This window comes from Tachypleus tridentatus, unplaced genomic scaffold, assembly GCF_004210375.1.
Source record: "Tachypleus tridentatus isolate NWPU-2018 unplaced genomic scaffold, ASM421037v1 Hic_cluster_2, whole genome shotgun sequence".
NCBI lineage: Eukaryota > Metazoa > Arthropoda > Merostomata > Xiphosura > Limulidae > Tachypleus > Tachypleus tridentatus.
This window is the reverse complement of record NW_027467782.1, coordinates 107,854-114,227: the sequence shown is the minus strand read 5'-3', so window position 1 is coordinate 114,227 and position 6,374 is coordinate 107,854.

The window sequence follows — 6,374 nt, the reverse complement described above, 5'->3', positions numbered from 1 at the left end:
CCATTATCGAAAAAGAAATAATTTAGAGTGATTGTCTAATTTTTTTCAACAGTACGGTTGTACGGGAAGATTAGATAAGCTTGCCAAGTTACTTCGGTTATTGAGTGTGACGCCACTGAGAGGAATTCCCGATGTTATCATAGGTAACTGGTTTTAAACACTGATTTTCTTTTATATACGTTGTGATACAAATTGACAATTTCAAACACTTATTTCTCCAAAACCACTGTCTTTTTCATATACAGAGAAACATCAACATACAAATAGCTAAGAAATATCCATAAGATGTAATAGTGGGTCCGCCACTGAAAAGTATGTCTCTCTCCCTCTTTGAAATTACATGGAGACTAGCTTGGTGACAGAAAACAAAGAAGTGCTGTAGTCAACAACATCTATCACAAACTCTTGGTTTAACTTGTTTCTAGAAAAAACATAATCTCAAACTCAATGCTGGGTTAGAATAACATAATCTCAAACTCAATGTGGGTTAGAATAACATAATCTCAGACTCAATGCTGGCTTAGAATAACATAATCTCAGACTCAATGCTGAGTTAGAAGAACGTAACTTGAAACTCAATACTCCCACTAGTGGTGCAGCGGAATGTCTGCGGATTCATACCACTGGAAACCGGGTTTCGATACCCGTGACTGGCAGAGCACAGACAGCCAGTTGTTTAGTTTTGTGTTTAATTCCAAACAAACACTCGTTCAAGCTCAATGCTGAGGTAGAACTGATTTCAATTCAATGTTGAGTCGAGTCTATATGTTATTTTCTGCAAGAAGAGCCGAGAAGTTAGAAATAAAATATGCATAATGTGAAGCTATTTTGCCCACAAGTACAAGTATATATCCGGATACACAAGTCTCATCTATATACAAATACTAGTTTATACTCGGATACACAAGTCTCATCTAAATACAAATACTAGTTTATACTCGGATACACAAGTCTCATCTAAATACAAATACTAGTTTATACCCGGATACACAAGTCTCATCTATATACAAATACTAGTTTATACTCGGATACACAAGTCTCATCTAAATACAAATACTAGTTTATACCCGGATACACAAGTCTCATCTATATACAAGTACTAGATTATACCCGGATACATAAGTCTCATCTAAATACAAGTACTAGTTCATACCCAGATACACAATTCGTATCTAAATACAAGTACTAGTTTATACCTGGATACACAAGTCTTATCTATATACAAGTACTAGTTTATACCTGGATACACAAGTCTTATCTAAATACAAGTACTAGTTTATACCTGGATACACAAGTCTTATCTAAATACAAGTACTAGTTTATACCTGGATACACAAGTCTTAACTATATACAAGTACTAGTTTATACCTGGATACACAAGTCTTATCTAAATACAAGTACTAGTTTATACCTGGATACACAAGTCTTATCTATATACAAGTACTAGTTTATACCTGGATACACAAGTCTTATCTAAATACAAGTACTAGTTTATACCTGGATACACAAGTCTTATCTATATACAAGTACTAGTTTATACCCAGATACACAAGTCTTATCTAAATACAAGTACTAGTTTATACCTGGATACACAAGTCTTATCTATATACAAGTACTAGTTTATACCTGGATACACAAGTCTTATCTATATACAAGTACTAGTTTATACCTGGATACACAAGTCTTATCTATATACAAGTACTAGTTTATACCTGGATACACAAGTCTTATCTAAATACAAGTACTAGTTTATACCTGGATACACAAGTCTTATCTAAATACAAGTACAAGTTTATACCTGGATACACAAGACTTATCTAAATACAAGTACTAGTTTATACCTGGATACACAAGTCTTATCTATATACAAGTACTAGTTTATACCTGGATACACAAGTCTTATCTAAATACAAGTACTAGTTTATACCTGGATACACAAGTCTTATCTATATACAAGTACTAGTTTATACCTGGATACACAAGTCTTATCTAAATACAAGTACTAGTTTATACCTGGATACACAAGTCTTATCTATATACAAGTACTAGTTTATACCCAGATACACAAGTCTTATCTAAATACAAGTACTAGTTTATACCTGGATACACAAGTCTTATCTATATACAAGTACTAGTTTATACCTGGATACACAAGTCTTATCTAAATACAAGTACTAGTTTATACCTGGATACACAAGTCTTATCTATATACAAGTACTAGTTTATACCCAGATACACAAGTCTTATCTAAATACAAGTACTAGTTTATACCTGGATACACAAGTCTTATTTATATACAAGTACTAGTTTATACCTGGATACACAAGTCTTATCTAAATACAAGTACTAGTTTATACCTGGATACACAAGTCTTATCTAAATACAAGTACTAGTTTATACCTGGACACACAAGTCTTATCTAAATACAAGTACTAGTTTATACCTGGATACACAAGTCTTATCTATATACAAGTACTAGTTTATACCTGGATACACAAGTCTTATTTATATACAAGTACTAGTTTATACCTGGATACACAAGTCTTATCTATATACAAGTACTAGTTTATACCTGGATAAACAAGTCTTATCTAAATACAAGTACTAGTTTATACCTGGATACACAAGTCTTATCTATATACAAGTACTAGTTTATACCTGGATACACAAGTCTTATCTAAATACAAGTACTAGTTTATACCTGGATACACAAGTCTTATCTATATACAAGTACTAGTTTATACCCAGATACACAAGTCTTATCTAAATACAAGTACTAGTTTATACCTGGATACACAAGTCTTATCTATATACAAGTACTAGTTTATACCTGGATACACAAGTCTTATCTATATACAAGTACTAGTTTATACCTGGATACACAAGTCTTATCTATATACAAGTACTAGTTTATACCTGGATACACAAGTCTTATCTAAATACAAGTACTAGTTTATACCTGGATACACAAGTCTTATCTAAATACAAGTACTAGTTTATACCTGGATACACAAGTCTTATCTAAATACAAGTACAAGTTTATACCTGGATACACAAGTCTTATCTAAATACAAGTACTAGTTTATACCTGGATACACAAGTCTTATCTAAATACAAGTACTAGTTTATACCTGGATACACAAGTCTTATCTATATACAAGTACTAGTTTATACCTGGATACACAAGTCTTATCTAAATACAAGTACTAGTTTATACCTGGATACACAAGTCTTATCTAAATACAAGTACTAGTTTATACCTGGATACACAAGTCTTAACTATATACAAGTACTAGTTTATACCTGGATACACAAGTCTTATCTAAATACAAGTACTAGTTTATACCTGGATACACAAGTCTTATCTATATACAAGTACTAGTTTATACCTGGATACACAAGTCTTATCTAAATACAAGTACTAGTTTATACCTGGATACACAAGTCTTATCTATATACAAGTACTAGTTTATACCCAGATACACAAGTCTTATCTAAATACAAGTACTAGTTTATACCTGGATACACAAGTCTTATCTATATACAAGTACTAGTTTATACCTGGATACACAAGTCTTATCTATATACAAGTACTAGTTTATACCTGGATACACAAGTCTTATCTATATACAAGTACTAGTTTATACCTGGATACACAAGTCTTATCTAAATACAAGTACTAGTTTATACCTGGATACACAAGTCTTATCTAAATACAAGTACAAGTTTATACCTGGATACACAAGTCTTATCTAAATACAAGTACTAGTTTATACCTGGATACACAAGTCTTATCTATATACAAGTACTAGTTTATACCTGGATACACAAGTCTTATCTAAATACAAGTACTAGTTTATACCTGGATACACAAGTCTTATCTATATACAAGTACTAGTTTATACCTGGATACACAAGTCTTATCTAAATACAAGTACTAGTTTATACCTGGATACACAAGTCTTATCTATATACAAGTACTAGTTTATACCCAGATACACAAGTCTTATCTAAATACAAGTACTAGTTTATACCTGGATACACAAGTCTTATCTATATACAAGTACTAGTTTATACCTGGATACACAAGTCTTATCTAAATACAAGTACTAGTTTATACCTGGATACACAAGTCTTATCTATATACAAGTACTAGTTTATACCCAGATACACAAGTCTTATCTAAATACAAGTACTAGTTTATACCTGGATACACAAGTCTTATTTATATACAAGTACTAGTTTATACCTGGATACACAAGTCTTATCTAAATACAAGTACTAGTTTATACCTGGATACACAAGTCTTATCTAAATACAAGTACTAGTTTATACCTGGACACACAAGTCTTATCTAAATACAAGTACTAGTTTATACCTGGATACACAAGTCTTATCTATATACAAGTACTAGTTTATACCTGGATACACAAGTCTTATTTATATACAAGTACTAGTTTATACCTGGATACACAAGTCTTATCTATATACAAGTACTAGTTTATACCTGGATAAACAAGTCTTATCTAAATACAAGTACTAGTTTATACCTGGATACACAAGTCTTATCTATATACAAGTACTAGTTTATACCTGGATACACAAGTCTTATCTAAATACAAGTACTAGTTTATACCTGGATACACAAGTCTTATCTATATACAAGTACTAGTTTATACCCAGATACACAAGTCTTATCTAAATACAAGTACTAGTTTATACCTGGATACACAAGTCTTATCTATATACAAGTACTAGTTTATACCTGGATACACAAGTCTTATCTATATACAAGTACTAGTTTATACCTGGATACACAAGTCTTATCTATATACAAGTACTAGTTTATACCTGGATACACAAGTCTTATCTAAATACAAGTACTAGTTTATACCTGGATACACAAGTCTTATCTAAATACAAGTACTAGTTTATACCTGGATACACAAGTCTTATCTAAATACAAGTACAAGTTTATACCTGGATACACAAGTCTTATCTAAATACAAGTACTAGTTTATACCTGGATACACAAGTCTTATCTAAATACAAGTACTAGTTTATACCTGGATACACAAGTCTTATCTATATACAAGTACTAGTTTATACCTGGATACACAAGTCTTATCTAAATACAAGTACTAGTTTATACCTGGATACACAAGTCTTATCTATATACAAGTACTAGTTTATACCCAGATACACAAGTCTTATCTAAATACAAGTACTAGTTTATACCTGGATACACAAGTCTTATCTAAATACAAGTACTAGTTTATACCTGGATACACAAGTCTTATCTATATACAAGTACTAGTTTATACCCGGATACACAAGTCTTATCTATATACAAGTACTAGTTTATACCCGGATACACAAGTCTTATCTAAATACAAGTACTAGTTTATACCCGGATACACAAGTCTTATCTATATACAAGTACTAGTTTATACCCTAATACACAAGTCTTATCTATATACAAGTACTAGTTTATACCTGGATACACAAGTCTTATCTAAATACAAGTACTAGTTTATACCTGGATACACAAGTCTTATCTATATACAAGTACTAGTTTATACCCAGATACACAAGTCTTATCTAAATACAAGTACTAGTTTATACCTGGATACACAAGTCTTATTTATATACAAGTACTAGTTTATACCTGGATACACAAGTCTTATCTAAATACAAGTACTAGTTTATACCTGGATACACAAGTCTTATCTAAATACAAGTACTAGTTTATACCTGGACACACAAGTCTTATCTAAATACAAGTACTAGTTTATACCTGGATACACAAGTCTTATCTATATACAAGTACTAGTTTATACCTGGATACACAAGTCTTATTTATATACAAGTACTAGTTTATACCTGGATACACAAGTCTTATCTATATACAAGTACTAGTTTATACCTGGATAAACAAGTCTTATCTAAATACAAGTACTAGTTTATACCTGGATACACAAGTCTTATCTATATACAAGTACTAGTTTATACCTGGATACACAAGTCTTATCTAAATACAAGTACTAGTTTATACCTGGATACACAAGTCTTATCTATATACAAGTACTAGTTTATACCCAGATACACAAGTCTTATCTAAATACAAGTACTAGTTTATACCTGGATACACAAGTCTTATCTATATACAAGTACTAGTTTATACCTGGATACACAAGTCTTATCTATATACAAGTACTAGTTTATACCTGGATACACAAGTCTTATCTATATACAAGTACTAGTTTATACCTGGATACACAAGTCTTATCTAAATACAAGTACTAGTTTATACCTGGATACACAAGTCTTATCTAAATACAAGTACTAGTTTATACCTGGATACACAAGTCTTA